The sequence below is a fragment of the Balaenoptera physalus genome, assembly GCF_965194825.1.
Source record: "Balaenoptera physalus genome assembly, contig: HAP1_SCAFFOLD_1164, whole genome shotgun sequence".
In the NCBI taxonomy this organism is placed as follows: domain Eukaryota; kingdom Metazoa; phylum Chordata; class Mammalia; order Artiodactyla; family Balaenopteridae; genus Balaenoptera; species Balaenoptera physalus.
In genome coordinates this window covers 29,048-48,122 of record NW_028125630.1, presented here as the reverse complement: position 1 = coordinate 48,122, position 19,075 = coordinate 29,048, and the positions used below count along the sequence as shown (strand labels likewise).

Below are 19,075 nucleotides of genomic sequence, written 5' to 3'. Positions count from 1 at the left end.
CTACAGGCCCAGCTTAATAGTGAGCCAGCTGGAAAGGCAAAATAGGGTTGGCAGAGACCCAGAAACTTAGAACAGGTTATAGAATTTTGAGTGTGTCGTATGTGGGATAATAATTTCTGTCGGGAATGTGGGAGCATGTTCATATGTGGGACCAGGTACTCTGGGGACTTAACACGTAAGTATATTTACATATTGAGTATGACTGTGTGTGTGATCAAGTTCATACGTGTGACTGTTGATGAGCATCAGCACGTGTTTGTGAGTACATGTGAGATTGTCTCTGTGCGAGAGTAAATTTGTTTGACGTTAAGAGTGAATAAATATATACGCATGTCCTTATCTGAGGGTGTTCATCTGTGGGTGACTGTGTGAGCGTGTTCATGTGTATGAGGTATTGAGTGTGTTTGTAGGTGAATAAATGTGTAAAGACATTCACAGATGATTGACTGCCAGCAGCATGATAAAGTGAGAGCATATCTGTGTGTGAGTGAATATGTGGGTATTTTTGCTTGTGAGCAGGCAAATGTGCGTGCATAAGTGAATATGTGGGTGTGTCCATGTAAGCAAATACAAGTGTGCCAGTGTGTAAGACTGTTGACTGTGTGAGCCCATTAACATCAAGTATGCCATTGTGTGGGAGTGAATGTGTCAGTGTGTTGATGCCTGTGAAGGAACGTGAGTGATCTTGTGTATGCGATCATATTCATGTGTGCAAGTGAATTCATAAGCACTGTCATGTATGTGAACATGGTATTTCAAATATATCTGGGTGCCTGAACATGTAGATACATGTTCGTATACCAGGGTATCTACAAGTGCTAGTAAACCTGTGAGTGAGTGTGTGAGCATGTGCATGTGAATCTTTAAGCTCGTTTGATTGCGTAAGCTTGTTAATGTTTGATTACATTTGAATGAGTGAACATGTGAGTGTGTATGAAGTTATCTGAGTGTATCCATATGCATGAGTGAAGGTGTGAACTTCATGGTGTGTGAGCATGTTTGTGGGTAAGTGAATATGTGAGCATGCCTGTTTGTGAGTTGTGTTCAATGTGTGCATGTGAGTGAATGTGTGAGTCTTACATGTGAGCATACTTGAGTGTGCGTGTGTGTGTGAGCGAATGTGTGGGCATCTTCATTCTATTGAGTGAATATGTGACCAAATTTGTGTGAATAAATGACTGTGTAAGCAGAATGTGCTTAAATTTGCCATCTTATACATTGCTGTGACTAAGGCAACATGCAGGTTTGTTTTGGTGGGCAATTGTATGTATGTGCTTTCTTGCTCAGAGTGGTGTTATTGTTGCTTGAGTTTCCTGCCAACTACTAGTAACAAACAGCCGGGTGGGCCAAGTGATCTCAAAAACAGATTGTACATTTGGCCCATTTCTTTCCCTGTTTATCACAAGGCTGCTGTACTTCAGTGCAGGACTACCTGTTCCACTGCTTCCATTCTAGGGGAAATTTTTCTTGGGCAGCTGTTTGTATAGCTTTAACAGCCTCAGAGAGGTGGCCTCTTGGGAGGTGGTCATGTAACGATACCAATAGATTTCCTCCCAGATTACCTTTGCTACTGGGCTTCTCATTATTGGTCTGTAAGATGTGATGTGTATGTTTTAAGATCCCCCAGAAGAGTAACATTGGGATGCAATTTCCCTCAAGTCTTTCCCAAGTGCTTACTAACGATGGTCTTGGTAAACCTGACAAATTTTGTAATTGTTATAAGCAAATAGCTGTCAATTTGGATGGAAAAACTCCCACGTAGAGACTGGTTAGATTTCTCCATGGGATCAAATATGTTTTCATGAGAACTGTCTTTGCTGTCACACCCAAAAGCTATGATTGGTTACTGTGGGCAGCAAGTGTTGCAGCTGTTGAAGAACCCAGTCCCACTGAGTGTGATGTAAATCTTGAAGTTGGTATTGTAAGAAGGTTAGGTTAGGAAAGAATTCCCAAACTGGATGAAGCTCCTGACTTTTTAGGCATGCCTTGTCCTGGGTATTATGTTGTATACATTCCTTTCCGTGTGTGTGTGTGTGTGTGTGTGTGTGTGTGTGTGTGTGTGTGTGTGTGTGTATAAAATATGACTTCCCAACCGGGGGAAAATTCATGATAACTTGCCCTTGGTCACTTAATTTCTTTTAGTGCAAACTTCAATACATGGGACTTGTACTAGAGAGAGAGAAATCGTTATAACTACTAAGAAAAGAGACCAATCGTTGTTAAGGTATACGTTTTTGGCAGCGTTTACACGCATCATTATGCCAGGGATTAGTAAGAGCTATAATTTTATCTAATTGTAACCCCATAGAGTTTGTCGGTATGGCTCTGCATTACAGCATTTTTAATATGATTACACTGATCACAAGCATGCTGGCTGTACTACTGGGTGCATACTATCCCTGGGCACGCCTTAAATAAGACTCAAGAGACAGTGGCTCTATTTGGTTAATGGCACTACTTCATAACATTGGGTTTCTTCTGATTTCAGGTGAAAGTTGGCCCTGAGGGTTTAGAAGGCATCTACGAGTCATAAGTGTTATCTAAAGAGTCTAGCTTTTAGCCAGGATGGGTGTTGCTAGTAGTAGAAGAGACATGAGAAGGTCGCTAGCCTCAGTGTTGGTATCTGTGGTCATGTCAGTAGGACTGACCGACCTGAATAGCCAACAGCGTGGCTCCCATTGTCCCCAATCTGACCTATGTTGTAAGACTCCCTGTTGTGTGCATGTGGTATACTGTTTCCAACAGACCCTGTCAACAGTAGTGTGTGGATTACTAGGGCTGGGTGAACCACCAATAGACATACAGCCAACACTGGCAAGGGCAGTAACTCCTCAGGTAAGAAGGGGCATACAAACAGGGTAGGGATTAAGGTTGGAGGTCACCTGTAGCCATCAGTAGGGGACCTGATTGTCCCTGGGTATTGTTCACATGGGGTTACCTGGTCTGGGAGAGGTTTCGTTCCACCTCCTGGGCTCCACAGTGCCTTTACTGGAGCAAAGTACATGGATGGCAGATAAGGACACCTCTTTCTCCAGAAATTGGCGGGTAGTTTGCTTGGCTTATACTGGATGACGAATGAACACAGGCTAAGGATGGTTTCAGAATCACTGGTCCACGTCAGGTTCTCATCAGGATCAAGAAGGAAGTGGCTAAGCTCCGGGTTTTCTATGAGGGAGAAAGGAAAGATGAAAGTACCAGGTGAAAGTTTCTTTTCGGTGCATGGCAACGCCTGGGCTCCCATGTCTGTGAAAACTGACAACTGGGTTGTGTCTGCTGTGGATGTGTACACCAGCAGAGACAGAAATGTCTCTGCTGGTGGTCTCGTCATTTGTTGTGAATTTAAATATGGTGTAGCTATGCCAGAGGGGTAGGAACTTAATATAATCTGGACCGTGGGCAGTATTTCTGACCACTTGAAGGACCACTGCCCTCCAAGTTCTCTCAACAGCCCTTGATTTAAAAGTTCATCATGGGGCTTCCCTGGTGGCGCAGTGGTTGAGAGCCTGCCTGCCAATGCAGGGGACACGGGTTCGAGCCCTGGTCTGGGAAGATCCCACATGCCGCGGAGCAACTAGGCCCGTGCGCCACAACTACTGAGCCTGCGTGTCTGAAGCTTCTGCTCCGCAAACAAGAGAGGCCGCGACAGTGAGAGGCCCACGCACCGCGATGAAGAGCGGCCCCCGCTCGCCGCAACTAGAGAAAGCCCTCGCCCAGAAACGAAGACCCAACACAGCCAAAAAAATAAAAATAAATAAATTAATTAATTAATTAAAAGCTTAAAAAAAAAAACCAAAACCCCTATCATCTGGGACCCAAATCGATTTCCATAATCATATGTTGCTACGCGGTCATTTAAAAAAAAAAGTTCATTATGTCTTTCCAGGATCCCTGCTACTGGAAGATGATAGGATAGGTGACAAACCCAAGCAATGTTTTCTTGTAATGCCCATTGCTGGTTTGCTTTACAGTGATGTGGGAACCTTGGTCTGACGGTATAACTTGTGCGGCAGTCCCAAGGGCTGTAAAAGCTATTTTGTCAAGCCCTCAATAATATGAGGAGAGGCCTGTGCCTTGCATGGATACACTAATGGAAGGCCTGTATAGAAGGCCGGGAGGTTACGGTAAATTAACTTCAGTGGCAGGGTATGTGGTGATTTTCTCATGGAGTTGCAGCACTCTAGTAGGGCCAGGTTTAGCTCAATCCAGTAGATCCCATTATCATTTGAGTAGAGGCCTCAGTTGCTCTGCGGGGAGCTTCTGCTATTACCCAGGACATAACAGGAATCTCAATCCACAGCGTAACTGGCTCTGCTCCAGTAAAGCCTTCAGTTTCAGTAAGGGCTCAGTGTACCTCCACAAGTTGCCTCTCCACTGGCCAATACCTTGGGACTGAGTCTGGGAGTCACGTGTGCCAAAAGCCCACGGACATTTGGTCCAGTGGCTCCCGTAAGTGAACGTTAGGGTGGCCGGAACTTCCAATTGTAAGTCCTGCCCTCAGAGCACTAGTGGGAGAGCTGAAATGATAGCCTTCTTTAGTTTACCTAGTGCCTGTGGTGGCTCAGGTCCCCACTGAAAAGCGGAGGTCCTATGGGGGGCTCCATAGATGGGCGCCAGCAAATATTTGAGGTTGGCACCAGAATCCAAGCATGCCTACCAAATGTTGGGCCTCCTTTACCAATCTGGGAGGCTGGCTGGAGCACTAGGAGCTTTTCCTTTACCCAGTTGGGACTAGTTTACCCTTTTGAGTTTCAAACATAGCCCAGAAATTTAACAAACTAGGAGGTGCCTTGTACCTTATGGCGGGCAATTGCCCATCCCCTCTCAGGGAGGTGTTCACTCACAGTTGTGATGGTGTGTGACACAGAGTCTTGGCCAGGTCCAGTGACGAGGATGTCGTCGACACAATGCCAGAGCTGAGTCTCTGCAGGACGTGGCTCGTGCCGAGCAGGCATCTAGGTCCCGACTGCAAATCCCATGGGCAATCACGGGCGCATTCATGTACCCCACAGGTCACTGGGAAAAAGGTGTACTGTTGATCCTCAAAGGGGAAGGCAAATTGTGATATTTAACAAAGAGAACATGTGAGCCCAGTCTATGACTCTGAACCATTTACCAGGGTTATTCTGAATGTCATTCATTAAGGGAACAATATATAGTAGAGGGGCTCTAATACAGGGAGCAGCCTTGTTTAACTCTCTCTAGTCTACAGATAGCCTGTACTCATTAGTAGTGGCTTTAAGCACAGGCCATACCACCGAACTCAAAGGTGGGAATCCATATCCTTTCTTTAAGTAAGTCAGCTAGGACAGGCCATAATCCTTCAGTGCTTTCCTTTTAGTCAGTACCTCTTACACGGGTAGAGGAAGGTGAACTGGCCAGTGCCCACCAGTGGCATCAAAACCTTAGGCTTGTTTCACGAGGTCACCTGCTGACTGAGGAAGCCCATTCCAATAAAGGGAAAAGAGTCTCAGAGAACGACCAGCACAGAAGCGTCTTTTAGCAAAACTAAGCCCATATTAAAAGCTAAGCAGATGGGACTTCCCTGGCGGCCCAGCGGTCGACTCTGCACGTCCACTGCGGGGGCCGTGGGTTCGATCCCTGGCTGGGGAACTAAAATCCCGCATGCCACACAAAAAGTTAAAAGAAAAAGCTAAGCAGATAATTATCCCTTCAATTAATTCTCCTCCAAAGCCCGTCATCTCCTGGTGGGGGGGTGGGGGGGCGGGACTTTAAAGTATGAGTGCTTCCTGGGATTAGGGAGCTTTGGACACCTGTGTCCACCAGAGCCAGCCAGTGTTGTTAATATTTTACAGTTTACGTAGTAAAAGGGCTACTGTCGGCCAGAAGAGGCCTGCTTTGAGACCAATGGGTCCTGATGTGGGAGCAGGTCCTTGCCACTGGCAGAGGTCAGGGGCAGACGTGGAAGGTAAGCTTGTCTCTGAAGGAAAAGCCTGGCCAGGTAGCAATCTAACTTTAGTAAATATTTTAATTGCTCCACAGATTTACCAGAGATCATCTAATATCTCTGGGCTCCTTGTTCCTTAGGGTCCAATACAACCAACCTCTCTTGTTCATTTCAGGGTTCACGCTTAAGAGTGGCCTGGTTTTAAGTGGTTTATTTGACCGAGGAAGGGGGCAATCCCTCTATGGGTAGTAATTTTGATTTAGGCCAGGTGGGGTATTGTTAACAGGCAGCACTTGACTTTGAGTTTGTCTTTCATGAGTTTCTGTTAAATCCAGGGCAGCTATGTCCTCTTGAATTGTCTCAGCATGAGCCATCACTGCCTGGAAAGAGGACTTACACTTTTCACGAGCGCCCCCTGAGGAACAACTTGGTCGACTCAGGACTAAATTCAGCCTCCTCGAGACTTGGCAAATCACCACGCTGCATGCCATCTGTCGCCTGTTAAGCCCATCCCAACATCCCCAGCTGTTGGAGGCTAATGGCTTTCCTTTAAGAGTTTGCCCAGGATCACTATGAGGCCTAACGTAGGGTGGGCAGCATTCTAAGAAATAAAAATCCACATCAACAAAGTATCTACCTACTTACCTACCTATCTATCTCCAAGGCCTCCTCTGGGACCATTCCTGGCTTCTGCACTAATTGCGTGAGATCCTTCAGTAGGGACACCATTTTCGCATCCCATGTTATGGCAGTCAATTGATTAATTACATTCCCTGCTGGGTGGAGCTCACTGTCCAGCAGATTCTATACAGCCAGAGAGCCCTTTTTTCATTTGGCTCTTAGGCTACGTCCCTAAGGAGAGACTGGGTCTCAGGGATGGGTGAGAGAAAGGATATGTTTCCTCCTCCAACTGAGAACACACCTCACCTCCTTAGCCCTCCTACTTTGTCTTTTCTGTCAATAATTTATTACTTTGTGAGTGGTTACCAACAAAACAGAGGATAAATAACTGTCAGGATGGTATTGCACTGCCTTTCCTTCTAGAGGGCACCAGACCTCTTTTCCCAGGGTTCTCCAATTTGTCTCGACTTCCAAAGGCGTTAAGGCTCCAAGCAAAAACAACAGTGAACAGAGCCCGACACGTCTTGCGGTTTGGAGCGTGTGTTCATTAAGACAGCCACCTCCAGGACTTCCCTGGCGGTCCAGTGGTTAAGGCTCTGCGCTTCCACTGCAGTGGGCACGGGTTCGATCCCTGGTCAGGGAACTGATATCCCACATGCCGTGCAGCCAAAAAAACAAACAAAACAAAAAAGACAGCCACCTCCTTCAAGTCCTGGGAGCAGCTGGAATATTAACTTCCGTGCAGTCAGTCATTTTAAGTAATGCTTTAGCCCACATCCTTTGGGGAAGGGACTAGAAAGATGCCATCTGCCACAGCAGGTCAGAGTGACACAGCGGCAGAGACAGGCTAGCTGTTTACAAAGATGTCCTAAGAGACCAGCCTCGGCCTGACGCCTCTGACTTACTGACTCATTTCCCTGCCATAGCCACGCCCCGGCCATGAGGATGTCCTCTCACCTCAGAGCACCCCAGATCACCAGCCCAGCTACAGGGAGCCTGTTATGGGATCAGAGGTAGCCCACTCTTGGTCCAGAGGCCCGCACCCCTCCCCTTTTCCTATGTGGGCCCACAGGTCTTACAACGTCTAGTACCTGCCTAGTGAGGGACCCAGCTGGGTGGGCTGATCTTTCGTGGGGAGCCCAGTGCCTCTGATCCCAAAAACTCAGTTACAATGGCATGGGTTGGCTCAAATACTGCTGCTGCTGCTTGATCAGGCTAATGACACCCAGGGAGACACCATAAATACAGATAAAGTGTAATACAGCACAGAGCAACGCCATGCCAAAGTGACATGGGGGAGTTCCACATTTTGAGTCCCAACCACTTAAGACTGTCCAGGATTGTTCTGCCAACGGATAGTCCTCCTGACTGGGTGGACCCTACATTGATTTCTTGACTATCACCCAAATCCTCCACTTTCCTCATCAACACAAGTAATGAGTGCGAGGGATTTAGGGGCTGATCAAAGATTAAAGTATCACCAGAAAGTGGCAGTAGCACAAGATGACCTTTATCTGGAGGAAGCTTTCACAGCTTTGCATGCACGGGAAGTGTCTTAACAACAGGAGAACTGCCAGAGGCTACCGTGTGGGAGCACCACTCAGGAAAGAAAAGCAGGGGAAATGCCAGGGAAGAGCAGGCTCAGAGAGAGGACTAGTGTGTTTGGGTGATACCACTCAGTAGCATGATGGGGAGCCTCTGGATCGGAGAGTACCAAAGGCCAGCAGTGGTGTGGGGTCTCAGTGGTGTGGGGTCTTTCGTAACTACAGGCTTGATCTTATCTATAGCTAACAGGCGTTGGCTGCAGTTCTGCATGGCATGCAAAGCACTCAAGCTCTGGATGGATTAAAATCTACTTACTTGGAATATATTCAAAGCAAATGAATGTGTAAAATTTGAGTTTGGTGCGGCCGGGCTTCTGAGCTAATGGGTTCCAGCCTGCTTGGAAGAAGGAAAGAGAGGCCATCTTTGGCTACTTTACATAACAATGTCCGTGTTGGAGAATGAATGGGTGAGCCTTTTCAAGTACAGTATGAGTGTGTTAATAGGAATTTATTTGTGTGATTAAGTAAATGTTTGTGCATCTTCATATGCAGGAGTGAACAGGTGACCATGTGCATGGATATGAGCATGTTTGTGTGTGTGAGTGAAAATGTACGCATGTTTATTTGCCTGATATTTTTTTGGGGGGGTGGGGGGGGCATGCTGCACGGCTTGCAGGATGTCAGTTCCCCGTCCAGGGACCGACCCCAGGCCACGGCAGTGAAAGTGCCGAGTCCTAACCACTACACCGCCAGGGAATTCCCGTGTCTGACATTTTAAAAGTACATCTGACCCTTAAACAACAGGGGATTGAATAGCGCAGATCCACGTATATGCAGATTTTTTCAACAGCAAATACCACCGTACTACACGATATGCGATTACTTGAATCCGCAGATGCAGAACCCTGGATTCGGAGGAACCTCATATACACAGGGCGGACTATACGTTATACGTATTCAACTGCACGTGGAGGGTCAGCACCCCTAACCCCTGTGTCGTTCAAGGGTCAACTCCATTAGTGTATTTGAATGAATGAATCTGTGAGTGTATGTGAGTGAATGTGTGAGGTTCTTGGTGAGTGTGAGCACATTCCTAGTTGGGAGCATGTTAGCGTGTATGTGAGGGAATGAGTGTAAGTATGTAAGTGTAAGTGACTGTGACTGAGTGTGTCAGCACATTCTCGTGAAACGTGAGCGGCTATTGTAAGCAAACGAGTGTGTGAGCGTGGTCGTGCAAGTGAATGTGACCTTGCGCATGTATATAAGCACAGGTGTGAGAGCGAACGTGGGAGCCTATTAAAATATGAGTTTGTGTGTTGAAGTAAATGGGACTTCTCATATGTATGAGTGAATTCATGAGCCTGTGCGTGGATGTTAGCATACTCGTGTGTGTGTGAGTGAATGTGTGTTTGTGAGCACGTCAAAGTGGAGTAGGTTGCTGTGAGTTAATGTGCAAGTGTGTGTGTGGGAGTATATCTGAGCATCTCTATGTGTGTGGGTAAAATGTGTGAACTTCATGGTAAGTGTGAGCATATGCATTTGTCAGAGTATGAGTATGATGCTGTTTGTGAACGTGCTGTGTGTGGGGAAATGTATGAGTACGTGACTGTGAGCATATATGAGTGTGTGTGAGTGAATGAGCAAGTTTGAGGGAGTGCATGTGTAAGCATGTTTTCATGAGTGAGTGAATGTGTAACTGTTCATTTGGGTAAGCTTGTTAACGTGTGAGTGTATTTTTGTGAATATGAGAATATGCTTGTGAGTTTGAGTGTATCTGTGTGTGAAGGTGTGAGCTTTGTGATGACTGGAGAAAATCTGTGTTCAAGTGAATGCATGAAAGTGTTGCTGTTTGTGAGCATGTTACTATGCACGTATAAGTGAAACTGAGTGTACTGTTGTCAGCACATAGGAATGTCTGTATGTGAATGACTTTGCAAACATGTTCACGGGTTAGTGGACACGTGAGGATTTTGTGTGAGTGAATGTGGGTATGATCATATATGAGTGTGTCTATGCATATGAGTAAAGTTGGGAGTATGCTCGTGAGTCAGTGAATATGCTCCAATGTTAGAGAATTTTTGGCTGTGTGCATGTATCTGAGCATTCCTTATGTCTCAGTGAATGTGTTCATGTGTTCATGTGAAGAATACGCTGTGGATGTGAGTGAATAGTGATCACACTTGTATATGTGAGCATGTTCATGTGTGTGTGCGAATGATTATATGTAAGGATGTCTATGCGGGTGAAGGAATTTGCAACCGTGTTTGTGTGGGCGACTGAGTGTTTGTGCATGTGAGGGTGTGAACATCTTATGGGTAAGTAGGTTCATGCACGTAAGTAAGTGTATGAGTGACACAGTGTATGTGAGGCATACTCGGGTGGGTGAGTGAATGCCTAACCATGTTAATTGAGTATATCTGTACTGGAACGAATGTGTGCATGTGTCAGCGTGTCTAGGAATGGGAGTAAATCTGTGAGCAGGTTCACTTGAGTGAACGTGTAACTTGTGGATGTATGTGAGCATGTCTGTGTGTAAGAGTGAATGGAGCCTGTTCATATGTCAGTGTGTTAATGTGCGTTTGTGTGTTTCTGTGTGTTCACGTGTATGAGTGAATTTGTAAGCATGTGCATGATGGTAGCATGTCCATCAGTGAGTGACTGTGGAACCGTGTTCATTTTTGTGAGCCTGTTAATGTGTGCATCTATTTCTGAGTCAACACATGAGTGTATGTGTATGTGTGAATGTTGATCAGATGCATGTACATGACTGTGTTAATGAGGGTGCCTGTGAGTTTATGAGCAGGTTCACCGTCTGCATATGTAAATATCTTCATGTTTGTGTGCAAATGACTGTGTGAGTATATATCTGTGATCATGTTCCTGTGTCTGCATGAATGTGTAAGCTTATCATGTATGTTCCTGAAGGTGAATTTATGCTTTGCACATGTGTTTTTGTACATTTGTGTGTGAGTAAATGTGCAAAAAAGTTTGTGTCAGTAAATGCGTGAGCATATAAATATATATATATATACAAATATGTGTGCATATTATCAAAGTGCAAGTTTAAGTGAATATAGGAACATGTGTGTGTTAATGAATATGTAAACATGCTTGTGTGTAGGGGCATGTTAATGTGTGTGTTCTGTTGTGTGAGTCAATGTGATTATGTTTGTGTGTGATGAAAAGTGTGTTCATTTGTGTGGAAGTGATAATGTGAGCATGTCTATGTGCAACTGTGAGTGCGTGAGTATATGTGAGTTTGCGCGTGAGAGACTGTGTGAGTGAATATGATCCTGTCGATATGTGAAAGTGTGATCGTGGCCGTGTCTGTGCATGAGTGGTTTTGGGGTGAGTGTGAATGTTGTTTTTTAAATAAATGTGAGAGCATGTGTGTTTATGAGCGTGTAGGCTGTGTGAATATGTGAACGTGTTCACCTGTGTGAACTTGTTCATGCGTGCGTGATGTGTGTGTGCGCATGTTGTGTTTTAAATAAATGTGAGAGCATGTCCATGTGTGAATGTGTGAGTGGAGGTAGGGAGTGAGTGTGTGTGAGTGTGCAGTCATGTCCGTATGTAAGCCCATGAGAATGTGTGTGTGTTTATGTGCGAATGTGAGTGAAAGTGGGAGTGTCCACTTGTTCGTGAGATAACGTGAGCACGTTTGTGTGTCTGGGAATGTTAATGTTTAAGTACATTCACGTGTGGGTGAATGTCTGAGTATACTTGTGTGTTTGAGCATGAACATATGCAAAAGGAAGTTTGAACACGTTTCTGTTTTGAGCATGTTAATGTGAAAGTGTGAAAGTTTGTGTTTGTGTTTAAATGAATGTGTGTGTTCATTCATATCTGAGTGTGTGAGCATGTGCATGTAAGGGAGCATGTTCATATGTACAAATTAATGTACGAACAAGTTGGTGTGTGTGAAGCTATTAATGTATAATTATTTTCCCTGTGTGCAGCTGAATGTGTAAGCAAGTTCATGTATGTGAGCACGACGAACAATGTTAAGTGAAGTTGTGAGTGTATGCGGGTGTGTCTGTATATGCGAATTAATCTGTGAGCAAGTCCATGGGAGTGAATACGTCAATATGTTTGTTTGATCGTGTTAATGTCTTCTTGTGCTCATGAGTGTCTGAGCAGCTTTGTGTGTGTGATCAAAAATAAGGATGTGCAGTTATGTGAACATTTTCCTTTGTGTAAATAAATGTGTAAGGTTTTTGTGTGTTTGAGTGTGTTAAAGTGTGAATATGCTCATTCAGTGAATGCGTGAATATGGGTATCTGAGTGAACGAACATGTTCGAATATGTGTAATTGTATTGAAATGTGTGTTACTATGTGTACATTCACGAATGTGACTACATGATTGTATTCATGTGTGGATTAACATATGAACATGTTCGGGTGTGAGCAAATGGAGGAGCAGTTTTGTGTGTGAGAAGATGTTCATGTTGGTGAAAATGTTAACATCTTAGTTTGCATGGCTGTGTGAGCGTCCTGTGATTGGACATGAGTGCATCTAGGTGTGAGTGAATGTGTGAGCATGCTTGCGCATATACGCATGTTAATGTGAGTGTGCTCACTCGTGTGAATGAATGTGAGGATGGGCTCCTATGGGGGACTGAATGCGTGAATGTGTTCGTGTGGGAATGACTGTGAGCCTGTAGGTGTATGTTCACGTGCAAGTGGGAATGAATGCATTATTTTATGTGTGTGAGACAGCATCAGTGTGTTCATGTGTGTGAGTGGATGTGTGAGTATGAGTGTACGTAAGCATGTCTGTGTGCGAGTGACTGTGAGTTTGTGAGTGGATGTTATTGTGTCTGCCAGTGTGTGAGCATGGTCTTGCGTGTGACTGAGTTAATATGCACGTACGTGTGAGCATGTTCATTTGTGTGAACGTGTGAACTTGTTCACGTGTGAGTGATTGGTGAGTGTGTATGTGTTTGAGCACATTTCTTTCAGTAAATATGCAGGCATGTCCATGTGCGAGCATGAGCATGTGTGAGTGAATGCAAGTGTATGAGTCTCTCTATGTGTGAATGCACCAGCATGTTCCTGTGTGAAAAATGTGTGAGCATGTCCGCATGTGTGAACACGCTGATGTGAAAATGTAAGAGCGTATGTAAGTATGTTCGTGCGTGAATGTGTCAGCATGTGAGTGTGTTTGTGTAAGTGGATAGAATGCTTATATGTGTTACAGATTTAATGTGTAAGTGTGAGTGAATGGGTGAGGATGTGGTTGAGTGTGTTTCTTTTTTTTCAGGACCCCACGTCCATATAGTGAACTGTACGGCACTGTGCAGAAAGAAGTTTTTATTTTCTATTGGCTCACAGCTGTCTTTAACCAGCTCTACAGCTAGGCCACATTATTCTCTGTGTATTACATCACACTGCTGCTATAGAAACATGTGTGACTCCTGTCATTCAACCCGCTGGCTTCACTGCAGGATAACTGCCCAGAAACTGAGCTGCAGAGAGAGAAGTGTGTTACTCCAAGCCTAATGCTTCAGAAAAGCAAAGTGCTATTGGGAATAATTGTCTGAATGACACCTGAGAAGTAAATGGGTTTCTGTGTTAGGGCAAATCCCAGACTCCAGCATTTAGGGTCGCTGTGAACAAGCCCCAGCAGTGTGCTATGTAGGGACAGGGGTTCCCATAAACACAGTCCTTTATTACAACCTTTCGGACCCCTCACATGCCTCTAGAGAATGGAAGCTGTGTAAGACAGTTAACAAACCCCAGCAGGGCCGGGGAGCCAGGGACCCCACCAATCCCAGGGTCATACGTCTCACTCTAGAAAATTCAGTGCCACTCAGGCAATTCCATCCCTTTTGGTGGAATCCGGAGGACCCTAAAGGGCCAGCACAGAGCCCTGCCCAAGGGCTCCCAGCTAAAACAGCAATTGGGAGCTGAAATGCAGTCCACATTCCCCTCATCGAGCCATGTGCCCTGGCACCGAAATGCAGCCCAGAAGCTGGGAAACTCATTCTACTTTACCTGCCCAGAGGGGCCGCCTTATGTGCTAGCATTGATCAGTGTGAGAACTCAGCTAAAGTATCCAAACATCTCTAAAAGGAAAATTAAAAGTGTTACAGACTGGGCTTCCCTGATGGTGCAGTGGTTAAGAATCCGCCTGCCAATGCAGGGGACACGGGTTCGAGCCCTGGTCCGGGAAGATCCCACGTGCCGCGGAGCAACGAAGCCCGTGCGCCACAACTACTAAGCCTGTGCTCTAGAGCCCGCGAGCCACAACGACTGAGCCCGTGTGCCACAACTACTGAAGCCCATGCACCTAGAGTCCGGGCTCCACAACAAGAGAAGCCACTGCGATGAGAAACCCGTGCACCTCAACAAAGAGTAGCCCTGGTTCGCCGCAACTAGAGAAAGCCCACGCGCAGCAACGAAGACCCAACACAGCCAAAAAATAAATAAAAGTAAATAAATTAAAAAAAAAAAGTGCTACGGACTGCATGTTTGCGTACCCTCCAAAATCCATGTTGAAAGCCTAACAGTGTGATGGTATCTGGGAGGTAATTAGGCTTAGATGAGGTCATGAGGGTGGGCTCCCCATGATGGGATTAGTGCCCTTACAAGAAGAGGAAGAGACACCAGAACTCTCTCTCTTTCCACCATGTGAGCACACAGCCAGAAGGCAGTCATCAGCAAGCCAGGAAGAGAGCTCTCACCAGAAACCAAAATGTCCAGCCCCTTGGTTTTGGACTTCCCAGCCTCCAGAAGGATAAGAAATAAATGTCTGTTGTTGCCACTCAGTCTATGGGATATTTGTTATAGTGGCCAGAACTAAGACAAGAAGCCTCCAGAGAGGGTGCCTAAATCCCATCTTTGCAGTGATGACCTCAGCTCCATAACCTAACACTGTCCTCCCTGATGAGCTCAGGAAGGCAAGAAAAGTTGTGCGGGTAACCACTTCCCTTCCTCTTTGAACTTCACTGCTCCAGCTTCTCTCTCTCCCCAGTGTCTATCACAGGTTCAGGCTTCACAGGAAAGACGAAGCAAGGAAGAATAAAAAATGTCTCATTTATTCCTTCACTCCACGATATGGGAGTGCCGATGTCATACCAGGTGCTGGGCTGGGCAGAGCCCTCAGGCAGCTGCTTTTCACAACACTGTGGCTTCCAGTTCTCTTGCCCAGACTGGAAGCTGCTTTGCTAGCTTTCCCTGGCTCCTCCTCCTCCTCTTCTCACTGCCCCTTCCTTCTCAAGGGAAAATAAAGCTCCTATTTGAACCTGAACAAGACAAAGTTCCCAAGGCTTCTGCTTGTGAACTTGTGGGGGAAGAGGAAGAACGGGTTAAACCCTGAGGCTCTCCTCCACCTGACACACAAAGAGAGGTTCGACTCAGTCGAGTGGGAGGCCTCACAGGGAGATCTAGGGGTCCCTAAACTCTGAGGCACTTGGCCCAACCTACCTGAAGCCCTGCTTGAGAAGAGGAATGGGTGTGATGGCAGGTGACTCTCACAGGGTAGGTGCCACTGCCTGGATCCTGCTTGCGGCTGATAACCTCACAGACCTGGGGATGGACTCGGGCTCAACTTGCCCGTGGAGCAGGCAATGGTTCGAATGGGTTTTCAGTGCTCTTGACACTACCACTTATCTCTAGGCAGTGTTCTCCTTCCTGTCCTCACTGTTCTTTACCCTCATCCCTCATCCTCTCTGTCCTGACTTCTCTACTCAACTCTGTCCAGTGTCAGCTCTCATTCTCCTGCTGCCTCTTTCTTCCTTCGATTAAAGCAATTCAAAATGTAATCCGGTACGTTCACTCCTTGATTCCTAGAGTCTCACTCTCTTCCGGAATCAAGTTGCAAATCTCTACCCAGGTGCTCTTTTCTCCCAGCGTGACGCCCCCAGCAACTTTAACCTTGCCCCCGTGGTACCTATGGGCCCCTGGCAGATGCTCACCTTCCTCTTCTCCTGCCCCCCTGGGCTGAGCTTCCTTCCTCTCCAGAGCGTGCTGCAGTGGCAGGCCAGGCAGGGAAGATACCTCCTAGGACACCCACCTTGCACCAAAGCGTTCTGCTTTGTTCTCCGCTTCCCTCAGCCCTGCCACCCACTCCATTCAGAGAGCAGCTACCCCACCTACTGGCCTCCCTGCTCCCCAAATACACACACACACGCACACGCATGCGCGCACGCACGCGCGCACACACACACGCACACACACACACACACACACACGCGCGCGCGCGCGACATCCCCAGACTGAGCGCCTGCGGTGCCCCCGTCTGTCTAAAGAAAGTCCAAAGTTGTTCTTGCACTTCCCTCTTCATCGAATATTTGGCCAAATCTATCCAGGGACCCCCTTTTTCTCATATGTCCCAGGTCTGCATTCAAAAAAAGGTTAATGTAACCCACCCCCTCCCACCTTAGGCATCAGGTGTAAATAGATCAGAGTCTGAAAGATGGTGATGAGGTGCCTCAGAGATAATGCAGATTATCCACACCTGACAATCCCCAGAGCTTGGCCCTTGCCCCTGCTCCCTCCTTCTGGCCCTGGATGCCTGCTGAGGTGCTATCTTGCTTAAAACAATGGGAGAATGTGCTTGGTGTTTTTAAACTGTGGTTGTTAGTCTCTGCTGAGGTACAGGAGAACGTGGAAAGGAGGAAATGAGGTAGCTACTCCCTGACACCTACCAGTGTTTGGCCCAACTGACCCAAACGATATCACACAAGGGGCAGGGGCTGTGCTCTAACACCTGAATTCCCCTATACCCAGCCCTCTAGCCCTCGCTCTCCTCCCTAAGGTCCCCACCTAGAGCCACTGCTGTCCTTGTAACGTAAGGCTACTGACGGAGCTTGCTTTCTGCTTTCTCCACCTCAGCCTCCCAGCCCCTAGGTACACACACACTCACCTCGGAACACCTTATCCCCTCACACGCTGGAGGGAACAATGCAGCAAAGGGAAAGCAACAGTCAAGTGACCCACCTCCAAAGCTCAGGGCCCAGGGCAATGGCCTTGGTTTTCAAGGTAGCTCTCAGGGCAAACATGATGCCCTCAATGGTCTACCCCCAAGTGCCAAATCCTCACAGCTGAGTGCTCTTTAGGGTGGAGGCACCGGATATTCAGAAGACTTGTATTCATTTCCACAAATATGAACTATGAGTGTTCATTAACCCCTTAGAGTTGCTATCTAGTTCAACCTCCCATAGAACCTCTAATTAATGTACCCTTTCTTTTCTCTGTCATTGGTTTAGGGTTCCTGGGTGTCCCCTGGGCCAAAGAATACTACTCCTGTTCTGTGGGCTTAGGGTAGGTTTCCTGTCACTTCAAGCTGTGTGGCTCAGGCTAGCTGCCCTTTCCACGGGGAAGGCTAGGAGGGAATACACAAAGGAACTGACTCATTGCCTTCGTGGTGGTTTGTATTTCTGTTTCTTTGCCATTTCTCATCTCTGCTCTAGAAATCTGAATGCTAGGCTAAAGGGTTTGGATTTTATTGGACAGCTAAAGTCATCAGAAGTTCTTGACATAATCAGGCTTGATTTATAAAGACCATGCTGATTGCAGTGTGCTGAATGGATTAGAGGGACCAACACTAATATTAGGGAGACGAGAGGTTGGGAGGTTGTTGCAGAAATTCCGTAGGAAGATGCCCAAGGCCTGATCTGGGGGTGGCTCACGATCAATAGAGAGATAAGAACAGAGTTGGGATGTTTTCTGGAGGTAGAACCAATACAGCCTGGTGGGAGTTGAAGGCTTGGGGGGCAGAGGGGCAAGCACCTGGGGCCCGGGTAGGTGAAGTAGACTGGACAGAGACCATGTGCTCAGTTTTGAACACACTCCATACGGTGAGTACTCGGGGTGCAGAGAAGGTGTGCTCAAGTGCCCTCCCCATAGAGCCTGACAGATGGAGCAGAGAATTCTACCTTGAGCACCACAGCGCCCTCCGGCCTGCACACCCATTTGTGGGTAGAGCTCCTCCACTCACACCAGGGAGTGTACTTCAGTTGTGGGACCTTCTCAAGGGAGTGTGGAGCGAGCAGAAGGCCTCTTGCATGTGAAGCCAGAGAAGTGGGAGAAATTCCAGGGTCGGAGCAAAAGGCCTGGAGGTTGGGAGGCCAGGAGTACCCCGACTGCAGGTCTCTGCAAGTCAGGAAGGTGGGATCTCGAGAGGCAAAGGTGTAGAGCCTGGGAGAAGGCCACTGGTGAGCTTACGTGGTGGGCTGCCTTCCTGTGTTTCAGCACTACTCAACTTAACAGAAAAACCTCAGGTGTCTACACATGAATTTATCTACAAAACAGGAACAGACTTACAGACAGAGACAACAGACTTGGGGGTGCCAAGGCGGCGGCGGGGCGTGGTGTAGGGGAGGGAAGGATTGGGACTAGTTGGGGACTAGCAGATGCAAACTGTTATATATACAATGGATAAACAACAAGGTCCTACTGTATAGAACACAGAGCGATATTCAATATCCTGTGATAAACCATCATGGAAAAGAATATGAAAAAGGATATATACATATATATAAAAAACTGAATCACTTTGCTGTGTACCTGAAAGTAGCACAACATTGTAAATCAACTATTCTTCACTAAAAAAAAAAAAAAAAACCAACCCTCAAGCGCCTATAAGCGGTTTACCTCCAATATGTGGGCTCAGGTGGATACCATATCCCATCAGCATCCTGTCCAAGACCTTCTGAACCACTTTCATTTGCATAGATTTTGCTGAAACAGAGAAGTCACCGGTCATCAGGAAGGCCACATTGCTTCCCAGAGAGCAAACAGCAGAGAATACCGCAGCTGTCACCTTTCCAGGGCTTTCCCTTCTCCTGCACACATGCAGACACGTACAGTCATATGTGTACACATTCTCTCCCCCACCCCCTTCTCTCCCCACAGTGAGTCAGCCAGAAGCACCCAGTGAGGAAGACTCCTCCTCCCCCTCCCCAGCTTTTATCCAGAGGATGGGGCACAAAGACTGGGTCCATGTTACCAAGCAGGATGAGGGGCTGGGGGAAGCGGGGGCAGGCATTCTGGGAAGTG

At 46.8% G+C, this 19,075-nt stretch overlaps 2 long non-coding RNA genes across 6 annotated transcripts in view; both read right to left on the bottom strand.

Moving 5' to 3' along the window:
- Nucleotides 1-19,075, bottom strand: part of LOC309653785 — a 35,098-nt gene that overhangs the window by 9,880 nt on the left and 6,143 nt on the right. The gene's annotated exons all lie outside the window — the stretch shown is intronic.
- Nucleotides 7-18,751, bottom strand: LOC309653786. Of its 5 annotated transcripts, XR_014259473.1 has the most exons (4): nucleotides 18,671-18,751; nucleotides 4,842-5,013; nucleotides 2,939-3,165; nucleotides 7-28 (listed from the first exon to the last, which is right to left on the bottom strand). It is a non-coding gene; the product is annotated as an uncharacterized lncRNA (long non-coding RNA). The 5 variants fall into 5 exon arrangements; XR_014259474.1 differs by lacking the exon at nucleotides 7-28 and having other exon boundaries at nucleotides 2,658-3,165; nucleotides 4,842-5,038; XR_014259475.1 differs by lacking the exon at nucleotides 7-28 and having other exon boundaries at nucleotides 2,658-3,165.